This window comes from Microcaecilia unicolor, chromosome 1 (genome assembly GCF_901765095.1).
Source record: "Microcaecilia unicolor chromosome 1, aMicUni1.1, whole genome shotgun sequence".
Taxonomy (NCBI): Eukaryota; Metazoa; Chordata; class Amphibia; order Gymnophiona; family Siphonopidae; genus Microcaecilia; species Microcaecilia unicolor.
In genome coordinates, this window is record NC_044031.1 from 549,542,828 (window position 1) to 549,570,372 (window position 27,545).

At 41.0% G+C, this 27,545-nt stretch overlaps 1 protein-coding gene across 1 annotated transcript in view; it reads left to right on the plus strand.

The window, feature by feature from the left end:
* VPS13B (vacuolar protein sorting 13 homolog B) overlaps nucleotides 1-27,545 on the plus strand; it is a 1,674,799-nt gene that overhangs the window by 1,357,914 nt on the left and 289,340 nt on the right.

A 27,545-nucleotide genomic window follows, 5' to 3' on the forward strand; every position in this document is an offset into this window, starting at 1 on the left:
CGAAGGCAAGCAGAATCTAGAGACTGGGAGCAACACAATGAGAAAAAGTAAATGGCTATACAACAAAGGTAAAGAAAATAATTTTATTTTAATTTAGGATAAAGTAATATGGTACCTGTGCTAATAAAGTTTCAGAGACCAATACTTCCTTCCTTAGGTCAGGAGAGGATACCATAACAGCGTTATGCGACCTGAGGCAGGAGGTTTTGGCCTCTGAAAGCTCATTGAAAAGGGTGTTAGGCTTTTAAATAAATTTTCTGAAACCTGATGCACTGAAAAGCAGCACTTTACCCCTATGTGACAAATGCATCTGATTAGTGTGACTAAATTTTGTGGGGAAGGGGGATAGAGAGAAAATTTTGTGCCCACCCACTTTAGGTTCAGGCCCATCCAAAATTGGCAGTCTGGCTACGCCACTGCCTCAGCCATCTCTTTTCCAAGCTGAAGAGCCCTAACCTCTTTAGCCTGTCCTCATATGAGAGGAGTTCCATTCCCTTTATCATTTTATTTGCTCTTCTTTGAACCTTTTTTAATTCCGCTATATCTTTTTTGACATACAGCGACTAGAATTGAATGCAGTACTCAAGGTGAGATCACACTGTATTATAATACAGAGGCATTATAATATTCTTGGTCTTATTTTGCATTCCTTTCCTAATATTTCCTAGTATCCTGTTTGCTTTTTTGTCCCCTGCCACACATTGGACAGAAGATTTCAGTGTATTATCTACAAGGACACATAGATCTTTTTCTTGAGTGCTGATTCCTAAGGTGGACCCTAGCACCAAGTAACTATGATTTGTATTATTCTTCCCAATGGGAATCACTTTGCATTTGTTCATCTGCCAGTTTCTTAAGGTCTTCCTACAATTTTTCACATCTACATGTGTTTTAACAACTTTGGCGGGGATAGTGCTGGGCAGACTTATACGGTCTGTGGCAGAGCCGGTGGTTGGGAGGCAGGGATAGTGCTGGGCAGACTTATACGGTCTGTGGCAGAGCCGGTGGTTGGGAGGCAGGGATAGTGCTGGGCAGACTTATACGGTCTGTGGCAGAGCCGGTGGTTGGGAGGCAGGGATAGTGCTGGGCAGACTTATACGGTCTGTGCCCTGAAAATGACAGATACAAATCAAGGTAAGGTATACACAAAAAGTAGCACATATGAGTTTATATTGTTGGGCAGACTGGATGGACCGTGCAGGTCTTTTTCTGCCGTCATCTACTATGTTACTATGAATAGATTTGTATCATCTACAAATTTAATTTGGCTTCTCCGGCTGATTGTGAGATTCTGCATTCAAAGGGAAATAGCCAGATAACTCTAGCAATTGGATATTTCCCTTAGCTGTGACTATGTGTTGATTTTCAATGACTTTGTCTGGGTACTGCTGCTGAATATCATTACAAATCACCTTAGCACCATCCAGATAATGCCAGATAGAAAAAAAGTGGAGCTGAAAGTTAGGTAGTGGGCATTGTTCAGTCCCACTAACCAGATAACTATCTGGAAAAGTATGGACAACAAAAATGGAATTCGGATAGCGACACCTGTCACTGCTGTCCTGGATATTCAGTGCTAGTCACTATCAAGTGGCTGTTGTTTAAAAAAATGTATCCTCCAAGGTTAAATATCAGCCAGTTTCAAAGAAAACCTTGCTGAGTGATCTTTTGATCTCCTTGCAGCAAGTATTAGCGTTTTCCACCTGACTGGTTAGCTATTTCATTCTACTTCATTGTAGCCACTCCTCTAGGTTCTATCTTATTGCTCTTTTGTATGTGTATCTGTATCTAATATTTGATTGGCCTCCTTGCTAGAGCTCAGTTTTCACCTTTCTACTGTTGCCTTGTTGTATTTGGTTCCTTGCTGTGACCATACTACAGTATATTCCTAATCTTAATTCTTCCCTTTCAGACTTGTTCGGTCCTAAATCAGTTCCCATTCTCAAACAAACTTTGTTCCTGAGGTTGGCCCTTTTGGTGAGTGTCATCAGGTTCTACCATTCCTCCAGTGTTCAGTTACCCTCCCCCGGTTCTGGCTTTATGCAGCTAAGGCCTGGCAGCCAGCAGAACCACAGTGTTCAACCCAAAGGGAAGGCAGTTGTTAAAGTCAGAAGACCACACTGCAACTGTCCCAGGCCTAGGTGTGCTTCAGCCAGTGACTTGTCTTCTCCTGGGACCTCTGACTTCTCACTGTCTTCAGGTACCTCCCACTAACAAGATCCATCATATCAGACTGTAGCCAATACGGATCCTGTAGAGTTGGCTATGGTCCTAGCTGCTCAAGAAAGATGCCTTGAAGAATAAAACCAGCACTAGGTCAGTCTGTAAGAGCAAATTGAGGAGCTTTGCCTGTCCATTCAGCTCATTCAAGCACAGCTTGCAGAGCATGCTTCTTCAGGCCCCTTGGATGAGACAGTGCCAATCCTGCCTCACAAGAAACCTAAATCTGAGACTCCTCTACACTTTTCTGGTAGTCTGAAGACCTTTTATAGATTCCTGAATCATTCTTCTTCCATTGTGTTTATGCAATAGTCCATTTGTCTTAGAAACCACAAATCCAGAGTTGCCTACGTTATCTTGCTGTTGGCAAGGGAGTTACTGTAGGATCCCATTACTGCTAATTATGATACTTTCATTTATATTTTCAAGAGAATTTTGGGTGGCCCGGGCTACCTGGCTTCCATTTCCTCTGCATTCTTTAAAATGGAAAAGAGGGTTTGCATGATCAGCTAGTACAGTGCTTCTGAACCCTCTTCTGGAAGCATACCTTACCAGTTGGGTTTTCAGGAATGCCACAACGAATATACATGAGATAGATTTCCATGCCATGACTCTACAGTATATGCAAATTTATGTCATGCATATTCATTGTGGTAATCCTGAAAACCTAACTGACTAGGTGTGCCTCCAAAAGAGGGTTGAGAAGCACTGAGCTAGTGTGTGGTAGAGTTCCACATCATCTCTATGGAAATAGTGTGGTATTGATGACAGATTTCTGGAATGGTCTTTCTGAACAGATTAAAAATAGGCTGATCTGTTGAGACTTACCTCTTGGGCTGGATGCACATATCCTTGTCTTTGTGAGTAGATGTATGTATTCTGACCCATTAGTTGGAGCTCTGGTCACCTTCCTGGAACTACTTCTCCACCTCTGCCTTGACATCTGCCCTCCTTTGCAGATAGAAATGCCTGTGTAGATGGCCTATGTAAGGCTTATACTGTTGGCTGCAAAGAAAGATGGAAGAAAGAGGCAGGACCTATGTTTCTCACGTGCCTGCAAGTTTCTGAGTCAGTAAAAGGCTATTCTCTTTCTGGAACCACCCCTGAATCATGAAGCTCAATGCCATTCTTTCCCAGTCTTCCTGTGTTGGCCCTCTGATCATGTGAAGATGTTAGACTGTCCATTCTGATGCTGCTGAAACTTGTTTGGTTTTCATTTTGTTTGCTCATATGGAAAACTGTTGAAGTCAAGCCATTGACTGCTGATCTCTAGGTCTAGAGATATACAGAAGATTAGTGTGGATCTGAACCTACTGGTGAGTACTTTGACCCATAGTGAAATTTGTCCCCTCGGTTATACTGTATTTATTGAGTTTGCCTTTGTTTTAAAAGCTCAATCTTCTTATTTACTGATGACAGGGGCCTCCTTCCTGTTTTGGTTCTTTTGTTCATGATTCTAGACCAGTGGTTCTCAACCAGTGTGTCATAATGAGCTTGGAGGTGTGAAACCAAAAGTTTGGCATAGATAGCAAATCTGTACTTGAACAACCACATTTAGTTGCAGGCTGCGGAGAGCTCAGAGCAGGTGGTTCTGCTGTTTCCCCCACCACAACAATCACCACTATAGCATATACACTGCCATCATGATCACTGGTGCCATCGGCCTGGGTTGGAAATGCTGTATCCTGCTCCCTTCCCTGTCACTGCAAGCACTGATGCTAATTTGCTCCCTCCCCTCTGGCTGTGATCTCTGCCATTTCTGGCTACAGAGGAGGCAATGACCTGAGAAATCCATTTGCTCCCCTTCTACAAACTTTGATCATTGGGAGGAAAAGGTGAATTTTAAAAGGGGTGAGGGGAAGAATGTTTTAAGGGAAAATAGAGGAAACGAGCTTGGGGGTGGGGTTAATAAGATGGGGTGAACCTGGGAATGGAGTGTGAGAGATGGTTGTTTGGGGGCAGGGAGGGGGAGCATGAGAGAGAAAGAATGAGCCTGGTACAGTGGTGTCGATGTAGAAGGAGAACCCTAGGGATGGCAAATGTGTCCCCCTCCGAAAAAAAAAAGGCTTTCAGGAGGCAAACTGGGGATAGAGAAAAGGGGATTAGATGGGGACTCAGGGAGTTGGTGACTGACAGGCAGATAATCAAAAGCCCCGTGCTGTTCCAAACAGCACTCTAAAAATAGCGCTGGAACAGCGCGGGGCTTTACCGGACCTATGATCAGAGATAATTGCATGCAAATTTAAGCGCACAATTCTCTTTGATCATGGGGGAGGATTGTCCCGCACTCAGGTTCAGGGGGATCTGGAGATCCGGTGGGTCTCCAGCTCCCCCTAACCCCTCCCCAAGCATCCCTGGTGGCCCAGTGGACCACAGGTAAGTGAGAATCCCCCTCCCCCCAGCAACAGGGGGCTGGTGGACCTCCGGTCCCCGCTGACCCCCCCCCAAACACAGGTTCAGGGGGGTCTGGAGATCCAATGGGTCTCCAGCTCCCTACCCCCAGCATCCCACCGATTTTCCTGGTGGCCCAGTGGGCCGCGGGTAAATTCCCCCCCCCCCCCCCCCACACCTGGTGGTCTAGTGACCCTTCCCCTCTCCCCTACCTGCAGTTGGAGGAGGGAGGTGACCTCTCTCCTCTTCTGTCGGCGCTGCCTGCAAAATGGCGGCGCCCAGCCCTACCCAGTCCATCCCAGCAGGGGGGTGGGGAAGGGCTATGAAAGATATAGAAATGTAGACTTGGACAGAGAGTCCCTGTTGTTGATCTCAGACCTGTTTGAAGGTGTCAAAATATTATCTAAGTTGGACCCTTGTACAGCTTACAGTGTCATCCAGATCAGACAGTGCAATGAATAGAAGATTACCTTTAGCACTAGGAATAGCCACTCTGAAGGCAATTCTGTAACAGGACACATGGTAGAAGCCTATTCTATAAGGCAACCTAGGTGTTATAAGCAGTGCGTTTTTTTCTAGCGAAAAAGGTGCCAGTACTCAAATGCCAGGCCAACCTTCAGGGGCTTGGTGATCATTGAGGGACCAACCCCACAGTAGTCAGGCTCCCTGCAACCAGTTACAGAATCTATGACAAGGCAGAATTGGTGTGTAGGGCCTGAACTCTTTCATTAAAACTTGGGGACCATGGGTCAATTTTAGCAGACAATGGAAAAGGTGCCGGTACTCAGTACCCCCACAAAAAAGCCCTGGTTATAAATACTAGTATAATCTGGTATTGGCACTCCTAAAATGTAGGTGCCAACACATCATATATCATAACATATATCATTAATTAGGCATCTGCACTTATGCCAGCTGTATGGCTGGTGTAACACTTACACCAGCCATACAGCTGGCATAAGTGCAGATGCCTAATTGCAGCTGGGACGCTCTTAACATGCAGTATTCTATAAGTAACAAGTATGAGCCCCTCCTATGGTCCCATCCATTCTCTGATTCTGTGTATGCCTATTCTCAAATACACGCTATGTAAGTTAAGTGGGTAATTTCAGAAAAACACATCAGCAGCATGCTGGCATATAATTGCCTATGTTCACACATATGTGCATATATGCTAGTATTTTAAACATTTATGCACAGTAGAAATGGAAATATTAGCACTCAGTTTACAAAATGCCCTTTCTGCATATATGAATAATGCTTACTGAATTCGCAGATAGAACACTTATCTGTAATCTGGCTGGTGGTGGGTGTATAGCACTTGTGAGTATTTGCTGGGGAAGGTGTGTATTTTAATTCTGTAAAATAAATAGTGTGTGGGTTGAATTAAACTTGTTTGTATGTAGAGTGATAATGTTTGTTGGGTTAAATAGTGTGTATGTAGAAAAGATTTTGCAAAAGGGAATTGTTTTGCTGTGTGAAGGTAAGAAAGCTGCTTCCTATAGGATAGGGATCTGTGGGTACTTGATTTGTCCTCTCACCTTGCCTGTGGGAGAGGAACAATAGAGAGGACTGTTCACGGGGACTGAGAACAAAGAAATGTTGAAAGGCGTAAGGTATATTCTAAGAGACAAATGAAAGAAAAGTGGATGATGTGAGAGGCTGGAGAAGGTTGCTCAGATAGGGATGACTGACAATTATATGTTTTGAGACAGAAAAAAGTATCACCTTATATTTTTCACATACTGTATAAACTTGAGCAAGTCACTTTTTTCTCTTTTATTATTCAGTATAGATGTAATGATATATGATGATTTGGAGTTAGTAATCATCTGAGTTCTCTTGTGCAGTGGTATATGTATCAATACTATAGAAATAATAAATATGCTAATCTGATACTGGTGGATAATCAAATTATGATTGTTTTAAAATAGCAATCTTGGCACTTTATTCCCCTGTATCTTACATATCTTTCTAGATTACTTACTCTTTGGAGCTGGAAATCATTGCAACTGTTTGTATTTATGGTAAAGCATGAAAGCCAATGTAACCGCCATGTAAGAAATAAACACAGTTTGCCATTCCTTTGACATATATGTTTTTAGAAACATCTTTATTCAGTCCAGTACAACATTTTAAAGCATTTGCATTTCAGCAAGGTTTATATTATTTTTCTTAAGAAAAAATGCTGGTTTCCTTTGCATGATACTTTCCACACACGTGCATACGGCTTGGTCTTGATGAACTGGTGTGATAACATTGTCACATGTTTTAAAATAACAGCAAAAAACAGAGACCGTAACTGAAGAATGCTACATATTTTCTTGAAAAGGTTAAAAAGCTTTTTTCTCAGGGCTCTTAAATTACCATATTCTGATACCAAGGGAAAATAAAACCTGGGCTTAGTCTTGTTTGTACTTAGAGGGTTTTCCGGACAGGAAAGCAATCTTCTTGCAATACAGTAAGCCACAACAGCAGAGGGGCATTACAGGTGAAAAATGTGCAGCTGTACCCCTTCACCACAGTGCCCTACAACTGTACAGTGGAATATTTCCTGTACAGAAATAGGCTTGGCTAGCTTTGTTTCCCAAGAGTAGATCACATTAAAATGTTATAAAATCATGATTTCCTGCATTTGAATGTTTGTGGTTTCTCAACTGGTTCCAGTGTTACAAAAAAGAGGGGGTGGGGGAGTTATGGCTTCTATTAGTTGAATATGTAAAGAATATTATTTTAAGTCAGCTAAAGGCAAATGTGGAGGGAAAGAAAACATTTTTTTCAGAAAACATGAAGATTGTGAGACATTATTGCAGCAGGTTTCAGTGTTTAGTATTTATGTAAATACAGTATGGATCTGAAACTGGATACATTTAGTGTATTTGTAGTATCACATTCTGAAGAATACATTTGAAAAGCAATAGAAAATAAACCCTGAAAAATTACATAGTTCTTTTTCTCGTATTTATTATGTTGAGGAACATATTTAATTACATACTTGTGACATTGTTTAAACAGCAAGTGTTCAAAGAGATTTATCTTTGTGGCTTTTGGAAATACTATTGAATAGAAAAGGATCTTATAAAGTTAATAATTGCTACTATGGATATTTCTTATCAGGCAAGATCTGCTCTTCTGGAGAACTGGTTAAGTGGGCTATAATATGAATGGAGAAGCTCTGTCTGGCACAAATCTTGCTTGAAGAAGAATTTACTTGAAAATAGATGTGCAGCCTATTATTAAATACCTCTAATTTTACCATATAAGGATGCTTTATAATTTCCACTCCATATCAATTAAAGTAATTGCCAAAAAAAACCCTCTCCTTTATATAGTAGAAAATGGCAATGCGATTCCCCTGTGTGAGGCAACAGTGTACATAGAAGAAGGGAAAGTGTTAGAGTACATGCCAGCTACGCAATTAATATGTTGGCTTAATATCCAGGCTACTTTTTAAAAGAAAGCAAAGAAAGAATTCAGTTGTCAGAACTCAGTCATTACTCAGTTGGCTAAATATCTGGCAGACCCAGATGCAAAGATCAACAGCAAAATAGTACAAGCAATTAGCACAGGAAAGATTTGTAACAAAATCTAAACAGAGATGAAACTGAAAAGAAGCAAAAATCAATCATGAAGCTCTAGTTTATTTGAAAAGATAATAGCTGAAAACACTACATCCAATTCTGAATTGCCTCCATTTTACATTTGAATCCTCTTCATGAAGTTAATAGAGCTTAGAGATTGTGACTGTGCCAAAAGGGCTCATTTTCCTCAGTGAATAAGATAAAATCTTAGCCTTTTCAGAAGAAAATAAAACAAAATATCTAACTTTTGGAAGGCTATATGGTTAGTGGCATGAGTTACTCAGCTCTTAGCAACATGAAAGCTTGCTTTGGCAGGTGTGTGTTATTGAGAAGTCTGACAGAAGAAATCTGTATAGGAGATTATCTTAAATCAGGAAAAACCTTTCATGGCTTTGTTTATCATATGTTTCCTGCTCTCCTTTTCAATAACTTTAAGAATCACTTTTGACATAAGATTTTTGTCAGCATAGAATTACCATCAGCGCATTTAATTAAAAATCAATGGAAGGCCTCTCTGGTCCTGTCACGGGGTTCAGCTGGGGAAATGTGAACCTCTATGCAGAGGGTGGCCCCAGGCCAGGAAAGCGCCAGTCTTCTCCCTGCACAAGCCGCCTTCCCCTGATGTTGAACCTTCACGTGCTGGTGGCAAGCAGAACTTAGAGAAGAAAAAAGTTGGGCAGGCTGGTATGCAGGGAGCCAGGCAAGGAATCTTCAATGAAGAGTGACTTCAGGAGACAGAAATCAGTCAGAAAACAAGTCAGTGAAGCAGAATTCCACTTGTTGATGAAGTAAGCAGAAACAAAGTTCTAGCAACTTGTAGACTGAAAGGGTGAATAAATAGATATATTCTAAGCAGGAACAAGATGCCCATCAGCAGGAAGTCTAGGTGGGAGAACTGGAAGTCTAACAATCTAGGATGATCAATTGCAAGTTAACCAGTAGCAGGAGGTAGAAATGCATATTGAGACTTAAGGGTACTTCTTTTAAACCTGTACGCAGAAGACTTATATGGAATGAGGAATTTGAATTTACTCATTTGGTATGCCTCTTAATGAACAGAGCGGTTTTCAGTCAACATCAGTAAATAAACAATTCAAAGGAGAATGCGAAAGAACAAAATTGCATGCAGGAGGATAAAAGTTACAGTTCAGATGAGAGCAAATACAAAAGGGGACTGAAAGGTAAAGACACTGGAATAATTAATCGTGACTACCTCTGGGATCCCAAAGCCTGTTGTAAACATCTTTGTTTTAACTTTAGTTCTAATGTTTAGTTCTTCTGGAATAGAGTTCCAGAGCATCAGAGCCTGGTAGCTTAAAGACATTCAGCGAGTGGACTCAAGTGGATTTTATTAGGAGGTGGAATTAGTGATTAAACAGAACAGTAAAGGTATCAGACAATCTAATAAGTATGTAGGATGCTGAGTTGCTAAAATCATGTAGATCATAGCTAAGATTTAATTCTCAATCTCATTGAGAGCCATGGTGTTTCAGTAGTTGAGAAAAAACATAGTCAAATTTCCATGTAGAACATAGTATCTTAATAGCACTTAATAGCAGTGTTCTTAATAAGCTGTAACTGCCTTAATTCAAGTGAAATAATGACAATCTTTAAAGCATTCCCATAATCTAGCCAACTTTCCTCAACATATGAATGTAAAAGATGAATTCTATGAAGAAAGAAAAGCAGAAACTTGAGATGCTTTGGAAATATTGGAAAAAAAATCAATCTGGTATAATTTCAGGGCCCTATGTTCTGTGGACACCCACTTTCACTTAGTCTTCAGACCTCATTCATTCAAATGAAGTGGAAATCAGGTCTTTGTTTTGACTGAATAAAAACAGTCTTTATCTATATAAATAATTCCCACCTCCAACGTTATGAAGCTCACTCCGTACCACTGAAGCCCTGAAGCCTGCCCCTGAAGCCCCCCCCCCCTGTAGTGTTCGTAGGGTCTCAGCACCACTCATAGCCCCGCCCTCACCCCTCCCCCACACACACAAAATTCGGAACTCCAACGTTCTGAAGCTCACTCCGTTCCACTGAAGCCCTGTAGTGTTCGTAACCTCACTCAGCACCACTCATACAGCCGCCCTCAGCCCCACCCCTCCCACAATATGTCACTTGCTATGGATCCAACTACAGCCACTCACAGCACCCCTCTCACTCCCGCTCCAGCCAACCTGCATCTTCTAAAAACCTCCATTTTCTCAATTGAACATCAACTGCCTGCAACGGAGACCTCCATCTTCTGATCATACAGCCGCCCCCTGCACATTAAGTCACTCCCGCTCCAGTACAGCTGCCCTCAGCCCCACCCCTTGCACAATACGTCACTTGCTACGAGGGCAGTGATGTGGAGGCGAGAGGAGGAGCGGCTGCAGAGCCGACAGCCAATGCCTGATTGCTGTCTATGGTGCCGCGTTTCAGGTTTAAAAACATTTATGGCTTTTTTTCTTTTTGTAGCGGCCGCTGCTGCTGCTGAACAGGAGAAGCAGCAGCGGCCGGACAGCGTTACCAGTGGCATCTGTGGGTGGCGAGGGGGTTTGATGCGCAGGGGGGGAGGGGAGGGTCGCTGGACATGGGTGGCTGCAGGGGGGCAGGGGGAGGGAGGTGGGGAGGGGGTCCTGAGACCAGAGAGGTGGGGCTGAGGAGGGAGGACCTGCGAGAAGGGGAGTGGGGGTGGGGGCACACACTCACTCACTGTCTCTCACATACACTCTCTCTGACACACTCTCTGTCAATCACACTCTATCTCTCTGTCACACACACACACAGAGTCTCACACACATAGACACTCTGTCTCTCACACAAACACACACACACTCTGTCTCTCTCTCATTCTCTCTCTGACACACACTCCATCTCTCACACACACTCTCTCTCAAACATACACACTCCGATGAAAACCTTGCTAGTGCCCGTTTCATTTGTGTCAGAAATGGGTCTTTTTTTACAAGTTGGGAGATAAACAAAGTAGATTTTTATTTATTTAAGTTATAACTTCACAGCAACTGGTTTGTAGTACAGATCTGGTTGAAACTCATTAGTTCACTGTTCTGTATCTTAAGTCCTTTTATTTAATGTGTTATTTTTTTTCTCTGCTGAGCTGAGGACTCCTTCTCTGTGATCCACGTATATTCCTGGCTAGGTAGATAAGAGGCCTCCTTTTCCAGATGCTCCAGTCTCTGGATTTTGTAAAATCCCAGATTTGTAACTTCTTCCTCTCCCTTATTTCTCTAGTCTCTTCTAACCCTCTAGAGTTATCCATGTTCCAAATTCACCAGAATCTTTTTGTCTTTGACTCCCTGGAGTAATGAGATAGAAATTAAAAATAAAAAAGTTTCAGAAGTATCAGTTGCTCTGTTCTTCAACTCTTCAGCTCCTCAGTCACCTTGACTGTCAAGAGCCAGTCCTGTTGCTCTAGCCACTGTGACCTTGAGTGCTGACCCTATCCAGAAAGGTATATAGATTAAGATAAAACTGTTTAACACTTTGGACTTCTATTTCTACCCTAAATCCTTCTTGCCCCAGGAGCTCGCTGCAGAGACTAGCAACTCCTTTCCTGAGCTTCAACCTTCACCTGGATGGGGAAAACAAAAAGTTAGCTAGAGCTCTTTATCCTACTCTAGACCTCTTTGGTGTTTGGGATTCAGAAACTCCCTTCAAGCCCTAACCCCTATAGAACAAATAAAACAAAATCTTTTGCACACTAAGGTTTTATACTGTTATATGACATCATCATAATCACAATAAAGGCCATTTTAGAAGACTTGAATGGCTTTTATGAATATATATATATATATAGTGACATTTGCACAGGTAAATTCTCTACCAATGCAATTAGCTATTTTAGAAAACTACTGTTTACGCATGCACAGTTTGGAAGGGGATATGTAGGGGCAGATTGCCCAATAAATTTGGGTATGTGCTGATGGGCCAAATGCTCCCAGGAGTTAGGAATAGGAAGCACCAGTGGAATGCATATGAAAACTATTGCTGCCAAAGAAGCCAGAAGTAGAAAATGTGTGTGGGTCTTTTGAACCTGCCATATTCCCACCCCTCCAATGGCACCAACTGATTTCCTGTATTAGTAACAGGAAGTCTGTGTCAAAGGAAGAGACCTGAATTTAACAAGGCTTAAGGTCCATCAGAGGAGATGCAGAAGAGATGGGCTGGAATATTAAAAATTCCAAGGGCCAGTATTTTGCTGGAATCTTCCACTGGGCATGTTATGGGCATATTTTGCATGGGCCAGAAAAATATGAATGTATTGCTAATTTTACATGGCAGTACACATACAGATTTTTTAAAATGTGGACATTGGCATTTACACCTATTCTGAGGAAATCATATCAGTTAACTACTCATTTGGAAATGGTGCAATTTATGCTTATCTCTCCGGTGTTGATCCGTAAAAATTAAATTAAAAGAGTTATTTCTCTCAACTCTTTAATAGGCCAATTCAGGGCTTCCAGATTTGTTAAATATGGCATTTAGATGTGTAGGTTGCAAAATCTACACTTACATAGGTAAGGGCTGAAACTTAGGCATTTCAAACCCTGTTTGATGCTGCTGATAAGATGACGTGCATAGAAGGCGGAGCCATCCAGGGCCACCGAGAGACACCGGTCCTGGGGCAGAACCGGACCATTTGGCAGGGATAGAACTGGACCGCCGTGCACCTCTCCCCCCCTCACATTGTCTCTCCCTTCCGTCTGCTGACCCCCTTATGTTTATGTCTCTGCCTCCAAGGGGGGGGGGGGGGGGAGTGCCAGCAAGCCTCTTCCTGCCTGCCTGCTCCCAAAGTCTGACCTCTCCCACTCCTATCTACATCAGGAGTCGGGACCTTGATAATTAGGCAGGCAGGAAGAAGCTGGCCAGTCCAAGCCCCCCCCCCCCCTGGAGTCCGGGCCCAGGGAATTTGCTGCCCCCCCCCCTTGGTGGCCCTGGAGCAATCTGGCATTCCCTTTTTACAACCCAGAGCAACCACTTCTACCCCATAGTGTCACTTCCTTCCAGGCGGTCTTTAACTTCCACCCCGCAGAGTAATGTAACCGGAGTGGGCATGAACCGGATTCGATTCCCACTGTATCCCTTTGTGACAGTGGCGTAGCCAAGGGTGGGCTTGGGTGGGCCCAGGCCCACCCACTTTGGGCTCAGGCCCACCCAGCACCAGCATAGCTATAATGTGGCTGGCAGGGATCCCCAAGCCCCACCAGCCGAAAACTCCCAACAACTCTCCCTCCTGCATACCTTGTAAATAGCAGATCTTCGCCTGCAGTGAGCAGTGACTGCTTGCACCAGCCCCATAGCCTTCGCTCTGATGTATTCTTCCCTAGGCAAAAACAGGAAGTTGCATCAGAGGGAAGGGTATGGAGCCAACATCAGCAGTGTGTGTGTGTATTAGTTGCTGCCCGTTGCTGGTGAAAATGTGCTATTTAGAAGGTATGCGGGAGAGGGAGGATATTTGAGAGACCATATGGCATGCAGGTGAGAGACCACATCATCTGTGGGATGAGGTGGGGTTCTTCTGCCCACCCATCTTGAGCCCAGGCCCACCCAAAATTGGGTGTCTGGCTACGCCCCTGCTTTGTGATTCTGGCAAGTTCATTTTTGGGGGGCAGCCGCTTAATCAGGACAAAGTATTGTGGTCCCGATGTGTCCCAATTAACCAGAATCTACTGTATATAAACTTCATTTCATTGCAATATTATTTTCCTACTAACAATAAAAGCTGACCAGTACATGTGCTTGAAAACAATCACTGCAGGTTCCTCTTGCATAGAATCTAGCTTCTGCATGCCACGTTTGATTAAAACGCTGTATCTTCATCATACCCAACAGAGCCTGGAAATTCTTTACAATCACCCAAATAGTATCCAAGCCAAAATATATATAGTAATTTAAATAATAAAAGACCATATTTTATTTCCAAGCAAAATAGCCTCCACATACATGGATCTCAACTAATGAAAACTGAAACTAAAATCCACAGTGATTTTACAATGTGGCACATTTGGAGGGAAAGCTGATGTCATATTTACATAGAGAATCTAATTCCTAAGGAGCTTATCATCCCAGATTTACAGATTTAAATTCCTGCTAAACGTTTGTATCAAAAGCATTTATTTGGAGCACACTGTTTACCATATAAACTACTGTGCAAGATCATAACTGTATTACTTGCAATCACATTACACACATACACATAAAAAAGAATGCAAAGGTAGCTCACGCCCCCCCACAAACCCCTTACAATCCCTGGTGGCCTAGTAGTACAGTCAGTGCAGGAGTGATCCCCAGTCTGTCTTGCCCATGTCAACTGTACTCTCAAAATGGCTGCTGTGACTCCTGCGGCAGTCTCGCAAGATTGCCACTAGACGTCATGGCAGCCATTTTGAGAGCAGAGCCAGCATTTGCAGGAGTACACCCTGTCTACACCCCTAGACTTCCAGGGATTGTAAGATAGGTCTGAGGGGGTATCTACAGGTGAACAGGGGAGGGGGGAATAGAAGCAACTCCTTTTTGGAGGGGAGTGGTAGGGAGGGAGACAAATAGTAGAAAGCACATATTTTCGGCCAAAACTATGGCTGTAGCCCTTCAACCGAAACCGGGTAGAAAAAGTATTTTAGGCCAGTTTAAGCACCATAACCAAACCTGACATTTGGTTGGTCTCTATCTCAGAGACTAGGTAAACTGGAAAGAAAGGCTGTAAGTGAAATTAAGAGCTCACTAGCGTTCAGCTGGAAACCTCTCAGCAGCCTTTCTTCTAAAAGTAAGTTTACTCTCAGTCAAAGAGACACCACCCAGACCAATGTCTGGGAGACCTGTGAAACAGAGCTGGGCGTGTCCACAGGGGGTGCTACATCACAGTATACAGTGTAGGGAATATGACAGCATCAGAATAAGGAACTCATTTATTCATACTCATGAAGCTTTGCTTAATATCCTAGCACAGATTTGGTATCTAACACAGAGTACAGAATTTTATTGTTTTCTATCTCCCCTTCACTTAGGTGGCCTTGTTTAGAGATGATAAAAACAAAACCTTCCTCTTTTCTCTATGTGTTTTTGTTGTACAGTAGTTGTTTCTGGAACAAAAATAATTTGACCACCAAATGGAAGCCCACCATGTAAGAGAGTTGCCCTAAAGAAATCTAAGTCTGAGTCTTTTTATTAGAGAGAGACACAAATACAGAAACACCCTGGCTTTTGGGACAGAGTACAGAACCTATTACTGTATTCCAGCTGTGTGTGTATTCTTTGGAGTATTCCTGATGCGCATGGCTGTAATCTTCATTTTTTAGGAAGTGGTTGGATTTGGAATGATTAAATAGTTCATTATTCATTGTTCCACTGAGCCAACTGTTTTTGCAACTTTGAAGACCTTGTTGTTTCTGTTTTTAGATGCTGGAGTTGTCTGTTGTTCCTCAGTGCACTTCACCTCAAACATATGCTGCACTTCACTTCTGATCCTTAAACTCCCACATTAAAATCTTTACTGTACCTCAGATGATGAAATACATAGTCTATGCTAAATAGGAAGTTAAAAACCATATTAAAATTTAGCACAGTTTATTACAGTAGAAGTAATTCAGCCTTGAGTTTATTAATGTACATCTCCATGCTCGCTGCTCTATCTTTTAGTGCAGTGGTTTACTCGTTTTTCATTCTGAAACCATATTATATTAGGTAGTAATATTAGAGTGGGAAAATTTGCACACAGGGCCAGTGTAAAGGTATTAGGTGCCCTTGGTAAACTCACCCCCTCCCCTAATAAAGGCAAATCACCCCACTAATAGTCTGGCAAGAAACTATCATGCAAGCGGCTGTGCTATAAGTCATTCACAGTTTGGTACTTGCATAAGGGAAACCAGCTTTACCTTTCACCTTTATCTATGCAATTGCTTAATGAGGCAATTAGCGCTGATAATTATTGGTGCTAATTGGCAACAACTGGAATTTACGCATGCATCTTTATAGTTGCTATTTTATAAAGATGTGCACATAAATTTTTCTGTGTGGATACGAAAAGGTATGGCCATGAGAGGGACATGGGTGGGTCAGGGTCATTTCTAGGATTTGTGCGCTGTGTTATAGAATTCAGGGGATCCATGCCTAATTTAGGCGTGAGGATTTACACCAGGGTTCAATTGGTGTAAATCCTTTCTCCTAATCCCAGTGCTAAGGGGAAGATTCTATATATGGCCCTAAGAAATCAGCGCTGAAAAATTTCCACCTAAGCATATTCTATAAGTGGCGCCTAGATTTAGGCGTGGTGTGTAGAATACGCTTAGTTGATATCCCAGCGCCAAAAACAATGAGAGTCTATTTAAACCAACAAAAATATGGTGTAAATTACAGTGCATAGATTTAGGCACACTGAGCCATATTCTATAACTATGCACCTAAATTCTGAAACACACATTTCCCCACCCATAACCATGCCCCTTTTTGCCTGCGTGCATTAAAATGTAGGCGCTTTACATTACAGCATACGTTTGGCGATTTGTGCCCATAAATTCTAATTATTGTCAATTAGTGGTCATCACTGCTTTGTTAAGTGCTGTTAAGAATGCTGGTTGGTTTGTTAAGCCAGTTAAGTTACACGTCCTGTTATTGAATCCAGAAGTAAGCGCTGTTCTATAAACGTCACCCAACTTTGAGCACTGTTAATAGAATAACACTTAGCGCAGGTTTTCTGGCCCCTAAATTTGGATGTCATTTATAGAATTGAGTCTAGTATCTATAAATGTGAAAGTTATTAGCTGCTCTAGGCAAAGATGACTGGGGAAGGCAATGGGAAAAGCATCTCGCTAATAGTTTGCCAAAATCCATCACGAAAGTGAGGGTCCCAATAAGTCATTCACAACTTGGTTTTATATATATATATATATATATATATATTTATATATATATATATATATATATATATATATATATATATATATATATATATATATATATATATAATTGTTGTAGTTATAATTCTGTGTGCTAGATGCTAATATAATTCTTTTTACATAGCTTACTGTGTTCTAAAGTTTATAAATTAAGGTTACATGATTGCAGATTTTACTGTCAAGAGATAAATATTATGCTTTTTGATATTTTCAAAGGTTCCTTGTAGCTTGGAATACTGGGATGAGCTCCAGAAGTCCTTTGTTGCCTTCCGAGAATTTAACCTATCTGAAAGCAAAGTTTGTGAACTGCAGCTGCCTAGTATCAACCTTGTCAATGACCAGAAGGAACTTGTGGCATCAGACCTTTGGAGAATTATCTTGAATGGAAGTCAGAGTGCTTCTGATGACCAGAGGTAACTAAAAATGGAATTAAACAAACTGAAAAGTTTCATCTTACAGTTATCTTTGATTCACTTCATTTGTTTGTTTCATAGTACAATTTATCATTAAGAATATTAGTTTATGGTCTCCCACTGTTTGTCATTGGTCATTGGGATTGAATCAGACTAAATACTTCTCATTGTCAGTATTATAAACATCTGCAGTTATTGACATGTTTTGCAAACAATCTGTTATTTTTACTGTTTCCATTCATATCCATGGAGCACAGACATGCATAAGAACAGGCCCTTTTAGTTTTGGGTGGAATTTTTCTCTTTCAAGCGAACATAAAAATAGCCTTACTGGGTCAGACCAATAGTCCATCTAACCCAGTTCCTCTTTCCAAAAGTGGCCAATTCAAGTCACAAGTACCTGGCAGAAACCTACGTGCCCTATGTGCATCCAGCGCTCGCCACATGCCCTGGGTGGTAATTCTGAATTTGACATGTGGTAGTAAATATTTTCTATTTTTTACTGTATGGCACTTACCCAGTGGTAAATGGCAGTGAATGCAAACTGCATGCCTACCGCCCAGGTGGCACGTAAGACCTTAATGCTAAGGTAGCAGTGAGGCCCCTTTTCCAGAACGTGGTAAAAACTGGCCTGGCGCACTTCCAAAAGATGCTCTCGCACTACCGTAAGTCACTTTTTGCCACAGCTTAGTAAAAGGGCCCCCCCTGAGTGAAAAAATATTTCCTCTTATTTGTTTTATAAGTATTTCAATATAACTTAATTGAATGTCCCTACTCTTTGTACCTTTAGAAAGAGTAAAAAATTGATTCACTTCTGCTTGTTCTACACCACTCAGGATTTTGTAGACCTCAATTATATCTCCCTTTAGCTGTCTCTTTTCCAAGCGGAAGAGCCCTAACCTCTGAGGCTTTTCCTCATACGAGAGGAGTTCTCTCCCCTTTATAATTTTGGTCGTTCTTATTTGAACCTTTTCTAATTCCATTATATCTTTTTTGAGATGTTGCAACTAAAACTGAACGCAGTACTCAAGGTGAGGTTGCACTACGGAGTGATTACAAAGCATTATAGTATTCTTAATCTTATTTACCATCCCTTTCCTAATAATTCCTAGCGTCTTGTTTGCTTTTGTGTCTGCCACTGCACAGTGGGCAGATTTCAGGGTATTGTCTACAGTGACACCTAGATCTTTTTCTTGGGTGCTGACTCCCATAGTGGACCATATCATCAGGTAACAATCATTTAGATTATTCTTTCCAATGTGCATCACTTTGCATTTATCCACATTAAATTTCATCTGCCATTTGGATGCCCAGTCTTTCAATTGCCTAAGGTCTTCCTGCAGTTTTTCACAATCTGCATGTGTTTTAACAGCCTTGAATAGTTTTGTTTCATCTGCAAATTTAATCACCTCACTTATTATTCCGATTTCAACATCATTTATAAATATGTTAAATAGCATCAGCCTCAGTACAGATCCCTAAGGCACTCCACTAGTCACCCTATCCATTGAGATAAATGGCCATTTAACCCTCTCTGTTTTCTGTCCAATAACCAATTTCTAATCCTCAACAGATCATTGCCTCCTATCCCATAACTTTTTAATTTTCTCAGGAGTCTCTCAAAAGCTTTCTGAAAATATAGATACACTACATCACCCAGCTCACCTTTATCGGCATGTTTTTTCACGCCTTCAAAGAAATGAAGCAAATTGGTGAGGCAAGACTTCCCTTGGCTGAATCACACTGACTTTGTCCCAATAAACCATTATTATCTATGTGTTCCCTAATTTTATTCTTTATAATAGTTTCCACTATTTTGCCTGGCACTGACATCAGGCTTATTGGTCTGTAATTTCCTGGATCACCCCTGGAACCCTTTTCAGTATTTCAGAAGGAATGACATCACATTTCTGGACCCACTTATCAGACTGAGGAAGTCTTTACCATTGTACTAGACTACCTTTAATTGTTGAGAAATAATATTATTATGTTGAGATTATTATCTGTCTCCTAAGAATTTGTAGTTTGTCTTCCAGGAAGCTGCATCTTTAAATAAGACTGTCCTCAGACACTGTGACACTAAGAGGGGCATAATCGAACAGGGATGACCACCTCTAAGGGCGTCCATCTCTAAGGACGTTCCGGTGAAGGGGCGAGGAAACCCGTATTATTGAAACAAGATGGACGTCCATCTTTTGTTTCGATAATATGGTCGGGGACGCCCAAATCTCAACATTTAGGTCGACCTTAGAGATGGTCGTCCCCGGTTTTCGGCCATAATGGAAACCGAGGACGACCATCTCAAAAACGACCAAATCCAAGCCCTTTGGTCGTGGGAGGAGCCAGCATTCATAGTGCACTGGTTCTCCTCACATGTCAGGACACCAACTGGGAACCCTAGGGGGCACTGTAGTGGATTTCACAAATTGCTCCCAGGTGCATAGCTCCCTTACCTTGGGAGCTGAGCCCCCCAAACCCCCCTAAAACCCATTTCCCACAACTGTACACCACTACCATAGCCCTTAGGGATGAAGGGGGGCACCTACATGTGGGTAGGGTGGGTTTTGGGTGGGTTTTGGAGAGCTCACATTTACCACCACAAGTGCAACTTGGGGGGGGGGGGCCTGGGTCCGCCTGCCTGAAGTGCACTGCACCCACTAAAAACTGTTCCAGGGACCTGCATACTGCTGTCAAGGAGCTGGGTATGATATTTGAGGCTGGCATAGAGGCTGGAAAAAACTGTTTTTTAATTTTTTTTTTAGGGTGGAAGGGGGTTGGTGACCACTGGGGGAGTAAGGGGAGGTCATCCCCGATTCCCTCCGGTGGTCATCTGGTCAGTTCGGGCAGATTTTCAAGGCTTGATCGTGAAAAAAAAAGAGACCAAGTAAAGTCGACCAAATGCTCATGAGGGACGCCCTTCTTTTTTCCATTATCGGCCGAGGACGCCCATCTCTTAACCACGCCCCCGTCCCGCCTTCGGTACACTGTTGGCACGCTCCCACGACGGAAAGCAGTTGAGGATGCAAAAAATCGGCTTTCGATTATGCCGATTTGGGCAACCTTGGGAGAAGGATGCCCATCTCCCGATTTGTGTCGGAAGATTGTCGTCCTTCCCTTTCAAAAATAAGCTAGTAAGTACTATATATGTGAATGGCAAGAATGTTATGCTCTCTCCTGGACTTGCTTAAAGGAGTGCAACTGATTTGTTCTTCAGGGAATCTGTTATTTGGATCAGAGAGGCATTATACAGCAGGAGAACACTTCCCTTTGAGAATCATGGATATTATCTCTACTGACATGGTGAACTCATATCCCATGGAAGGACATGATCTGTCTTATCTTTCCTTGTTGCTAAACTGCTCAAGGATCTTTGTTTTGTCCACTGTTTAGCATTATCAAACCTCTGTCAGATGCATACCTTATGCAAGGTATTCTCTACTCTCTTTCTTGAGGACCATAATCAGGTGTGATTGTCTATGTCAGTGTTTCCCAAGTCCAGTCCTGGAGTACCCCTTGCCAGTCAGGTTTTCAGGATATCCACAATGAATATGCATGAAAGAAATTTACATGTAAAGGAGGCAGTGTGTGCAAATCAAATTTATGCATATTCATTGTAGATATCCTGAAAAGCTGACTGGCAAGGGGTACTCCAGGACTGGATTTGGGAAACACTGGTCTAAATAACCAATATGCAAATGAGCTCAGTCCATATTTATTATGGACATCTCCTTCTTTACAACCTTTGAAAACCCAATTTGAAAATGCCTTATTTAGATAATACTCTGAATCCCAAGGTGGTACTTTACCTCCCTGTGGTCCTTACATAACCACACACCCTCCTGGAATAACACTAGTCACTTAAGCCTCCGATGCCTTACGTTATATCCAGATACGTGGATTTATATAGTCTGTATTCAGAATAATATATAAAAAGTATGCTGAGAGAGGAGTGACTTGAATAAATTATTCATGCAAATTCATTCCCTTGTGAAAATACAGAAAAATGCACTGCCTATTAAGCAATCATAGTGTACTCTTGAACATATTAAACTTTTTTGCAAATGTTGCTGTTTTAGACTATACTTAATTTGACCATGGCTGTGGTATTTTCTTTGCTATGCTTTGATCCTGGTTTTGTGACATTAATCGTCACCTTGGTTAAATGGGCTTTCATATCCCAGTATGACAGTTCAGAAAGTTCATACACTGATACAGTACATAGTAGTTATCCATTTGGTATAGGTTTGCTGTTAACATGAAGGAGGAGCTGTCTCTTTCATTCTATACTGTTATGCTTTCCAAAATGGTTAAACTTCAAATTTAACTATGGAAACCTCTTTCCAACTTGTTAGTGTACTGTCAACCTCTATGAAAGCAGCTGACTGCATTGGGCTGAGAGACTGGAGAGCTAGATTTGATTCCCACTGCAGCTCCTTGTGATCCTTAGCAAGTCACTTAATCCTCCATTGTCCCAGGTACAGAAGTTAGATTGTAAGCCCATTAGGGACAGAAAGTACCTGTATATTATTATTATTATTATTTGTTACATTTGTATCCCACATTTTCCCACCTTTTGCAGGCTCAATGTGGCTTACATATAACAGTTAACGGCGGTATATGTAAACCATTTTGGTAGTACCACAAAAAGGTGATATATCAAATTCATGACCCTTTATATCAAACTTGCCTATCTAGTTATAAAGCAGTGCTTCAACATCTACAAAAAATAAAACCAACAACAAAAAATTAAGTGATAATCCTATCACAGCTGGCTGTACCACCAGAATAATTTTGAAGCTAGACATCTCCAGACAATGGCAAGAAAATGTAACATAAAGGAAATGAGTTTGATCTTTACAGATGACTAGGGGATCCTTTTACTAAGGTGCGCCAAAAAATGGCAGAGGGCAGTTCCGTCAAAGAGTAGCGAGGTTCAAATGCTTTTTACGTCTGATGATGGCATTGTCTTTGAACCTCACTACTCTGACAGGACTGTCCTCCGCTGGCAGTATCCTTTTGCTGTGCATACACTTACACACACATTACATAAGGTACCATACACAGAACAGTGGCTCAACCAAGTCCTGTGACCCCTGAGGCAGGCAGCAAGTCTGCCAAAACACGGACCTGTGCCGCGTCTTACTTTGGTGCCTTAATAAAGACAGTTCATCTAACTCCATTTATCATGCGATGTGGAAATGTGTATTAATACAACGATATTGGAGACAAATAACTAACTATCTTACAGGTATGTTATGTAGTAGAGTAGATATGAATCCATTACATCTCATATTGGATATGAAGGAGGTACAATCGAGTTTAAATGCAGATAAAGTATTGCTAAAGCGCAAATTATGTTTGATAGCAAGGAAATGTATTATGCAGCACTGGACTACACACAACCCGCCAAATTTCTGGCATTGGCGTAATCAGGTACATCAATTGTTGGTTTGGGAAGCAAAAGAGGCTAAAGGAAATGATAAAAGAAAAACGAGATTTCTTAAAATCTGGGGATGCTACTTGGAAAAAATGACGCAGAAAGGGCGAAGTCTGATTATTAATACCTTATGAGTGGACTTTATGCGATACTGGAAAGTATGGGGAATTTTATAGGTTACAGGGGGAACCATGAAGAATAAGAGGGCAGGGAGGGTGGGAAGGGGGAAAGGGAAATAGTAGGTATAAGGATGGAAGAATGCAACATTATACTATGGTGGGAACTAATAATGGATTTGTTGTACTAATATCGGATAATGAAGGTGGCACAATATTTGGTTATGTTAGATGTTGACAATAATGCAATGTTCTGTTGAATTCATGGATAATACAAATTAATGAAACACACAGAGAAAGAAAAAAGAAACACACTATCCTTGTGTAAGATAATTATTGTTTTATTATGCTGTTACAAGATAATGGAGGAACAAAAAAATACTTGTATTAGTTCTATAATGTCTATAAGATGTGGATATGTTGATTTCTTTCATAATAAAAAACAGTTGAAACATAAAGACAGTTCATCTACTACTCCTGTCTTACTGCATGGCCATTAATTTTGAAAATGGAAAAAAATCACCCATTTTCTGGCTGCGCTAAAAATGGCCTTAGCATGTGGGAAAGACCTTCATAATGGAATGCTAAAGACAATTTTTAGCACAGCTTAGTGAAAGGACCCCTATGTAGATAACTGCAGAGACAGTTATATATTTCAGTAAACGTTTGCCCTTGTGTTAGAAACGGATTGATCGTCCCCCATTCTTTTTTGTTTTTTTTCTGTTTTATTTGCACATTTGTAGGCAGTTCTTCTTTTCTTTTGTATAACTGCTGAAACTAACATCGTAAATGTCGACAGATAGACCTGCACAGTCCATCCAGTGCCCAACAAGGTGGCCAGAGTTGAATCTGGCACTCTGCACAGGTTCCACTTCTTCATGATTAAGCACTGGTATACTTAATCTCTGTCTCTCCCTGCCAGTTTGGAGCACAATCTGTAGATGTCTGCCTGGAACCAGTCCTAGTTCCCTTTGAAGCCCATTCCAGCCTTGATCCTGATCTGTTTTTGCCATTTATGGGACCCAGATCTTAAACGTCTGCCCAGAATTGATCTTAATTCCCAGCCTTTGAAGCTGCCGTCAAAGCTGTCATTTTAAGAGTGATGACAAATTAATGATAACACTATACCATGATACCTTATAATGATGACTATATGATATGAAACAGGAATCAAAGGTTACAATCATCAGTCCTTATTTTAACAAACCAAATCCCAGAGAAAGACTTACTGTTGGACACCTACTCATCAGTGTCAGAATTGTTAGAAAGATTAAATCCTGGATGCAAAGGAATGGCCTACAATTGGCCTACGGAGAAAACAAATATTCTATAGATCAGCAATGACAACCAAGACTTCCCATCAAACAAGCTGATTTTCTCACGAGCTACAATCAACCTCTCCAAAGAAATTGAAATAGTAGGAATAATATGACTCATAATTATCAGTGGAATGCTACGTGAGGCACATAGCAAAAAAGTTACTTTGGATGTTAAGTACTACTACTACTTATCATTTCTATAGCGCTACTAGATGTACGCAGCGATGTACACTTGAACATGAAAAGACAGTCCCTGCTCGATAGAGCTTACAATCTAATTAGGACAGACAAATTAGACCTTCCTGAACACAGAAAACGTACAAGTGGTTTAATTATATCTAATTAGACATTTTAACAGTAACAATGCCATCTTAAATTGTTACCATCTCTACATGCCAAACTGTCAATTACAGTTGTCACAGCAGGCACTACTTTTGGATCCTAATGCCCCTCAGATTAGATTAGAAGTAACAGAGAAAAATGCATTTTGATGGTAGTGCACATAAACCCCCAAATTCTATATATGGCTGTCAAAACTGTATGTGCAAATTTGGGCGCGCACCCAATTTATGCATCCAATTAATTGAATAATGAGCCAATTAGTGCCAATAATTGGACACTAACAGTGAATTACTGTAGAATATGGTAGATCTATAAATAATTTAGGCGTGAAGATTTACATCAGATTTCAGTTGGTGTAAATCTACATGGATCCAGGTACTAAGTGCTATTCTCTAAACAGGGCCCAATTTGGAACACTTTATAGATTAGCGCTTAATGCTCATTTTTTTGGTCACCATTTACTGAATTTAGCCCAAAGTATGGAAAGAGCTCTCTATATCAACCTGATTTTAAACCCATTATTTATGTTTTAGGAAATGGCTTAAGGTCTGGGTTTCAAAAAGGTGTTTATTTTTTTTCTTTTATTTCTACATTTATATCCCACATTTTCCAATAAACATTTTTTCAAAATGTATTACAGAGATAGTGGATTAGTTACTTTGAGTGTAATAGATTAATTGCTATGGGTGTAGGAGTGTTAAGTGAGTTCTTTGCATATTCTTGAGGACTTTGGTTGAGTGTTTCTATGAGATTTATAACAAAGAGGAGCAGTTTCGTTGGTGGCTAGTCCGACTGTCTGTGGTAAGAAGGGTTTATTGCGAACTGGTGATGAGAAGTGCTTTAATATGGAACTTTCTGATTTACATGAATGATCCAGAGTCTCCATAGAAGAACTTTTTGAAGAAAGAAGCTTTGAGATGTTTACAAAAGAACAAGTAGTTGTTCATGCTTCTTAAGGCTTTTGGGAGCGCGTTCCAATTTTTTGTGCTTAGATATATAAAGCACGTTGAGTAAACTGATGAGTATCGTAGTCCCTTGCAGTTGGTGAAGAGTGTAAAATAGTTTCTTGATTCTATGTTGATGTTGCGCAGCGGTAGGGTTATTAGGTCTGGCTCGTAACCGGAAGCAAGACCAAAAATGATTCTGTAGGCTAGTTTGCAGAGCTTGAAGGCTATTCTTGCCGTTACTGGTGACCAGTATAAGGCTTTGAGTAGTGGGGTGACTCTTTCGTAACAGGATTTTCCATGATTTAGTCATTCAGGTTGTGCAGCTGTGTTTTGCACTGATTATAGTTTACCTGAGTACTTTTACTGTAATTGTAATGTTTTAAGCATAATGTGAAATGATAGATCTTATTGTAAGCTGCTTTGGGACTTAGTTAAACTGTAAGTGAATTAAGTTGGTCTAATCTCTATTTTTTATTTTTTTTGTATAAAGAGTAAATTTGATTTATCTAGAGTTTATTTTTCCTGGCATGGTGTTTCAGCAACATGTGAGATTATTCTGTGTTAGTTACCGTCAGGAGACTAAGCTATGGCTCTTAAAGCTACTCTTGAATGCATAGAATTGATTTTAGTGAAAATAAGTCCCAGAGGGGAAGATGGTTCTGTCCTCATGTAGACAAGTAGATGATTTTCATCATAGCTGGTCCCAGCAGGAAGCAATCTTTTTATAACACCAACGTCTGGGTGTGTTCTATCATATAAAATATTCTCAGAGCAGAGTCATTTACAAAGAGGTTATAAACGGGAGAATATAGTTGGGAGGATATGCAAGCTAGTTACAGGGCTTGACTCGCTAACAATTTTACTTGTAGGCATAGAAAGAAATAGTCTTAGTGAAACAATCTCTTAGAATGACATACATGGGTGATGTATTTTAAGACACTTATCCTGATACGCCTTGTTGAAGTGATTTTTTTCGACTGTTTTTAGTACAACTGAGAGATATATATTTAACCAGTTTTCTAGACATTTAGAAAACTCTCGTCAATCACCACTGCTCAAATGTGTTTCTTGTAATTTGTTCTATGCATAATTTCTGATTTCCTATCTTTTCTGGCTTTACCATGCCAAGAAATTTAACATTAACAAATGTAATTACAAAGTTGTCCATTAAACTGGGAGAGCTATTCATGCTAGTTCTACAGGTCTCAGTCATTTTATTTGAAAACCAGTTTGAGCAAATGATTCAATACTGTATGTGCAATAAATAGTACTAGAAAGCAAGAGTTTTAAAAGCTGCTTCTTTTACTGTAAATTTTCCACAGCTCTGAAAGTGAATCTGGATCACAAAGTGCTTGTGACCAGCTTGTAACACCAACAGCACTGGCAGCCTGTACCAGGGTTGACTCCTGCTTCACTCCTTGGTTTGTGCCATCATTGGGTGTATCTGTCCAGTTTGCTCATTTGGAACTCCATCTTTGCCATCACCTGGATCAACTAGGCACAGGTACAAACTATTTTATTCATAACTATCCAGGAGTTTAATTTTGTATGGCACAAAGGGTGCCCCAGTCTCCATACATTAGGGGAAAGGATTTTGGATTTAGCTCATGCCTTTTGCAGTTGTAATTCAAGGCAAGTTACATTCAATAGGTATTTTCTTGTTCCAATGGAGCTTACAATTTACAGGGGCCTTTTACTAAAGTGCATTAAGTTTGGGGATTAATGAGTTTTAACGCAGGATTTTAACATGTGGCAAGTCCAAAACCAAAGCTGCATCAAGAATTAATTTTTATTGCAGGTGGTACATTATTGTTTCCATTAGCACAGAGATTTTCAGCCCAGTCCTCGGGGCACACCCATCCAGTCGGGGTTT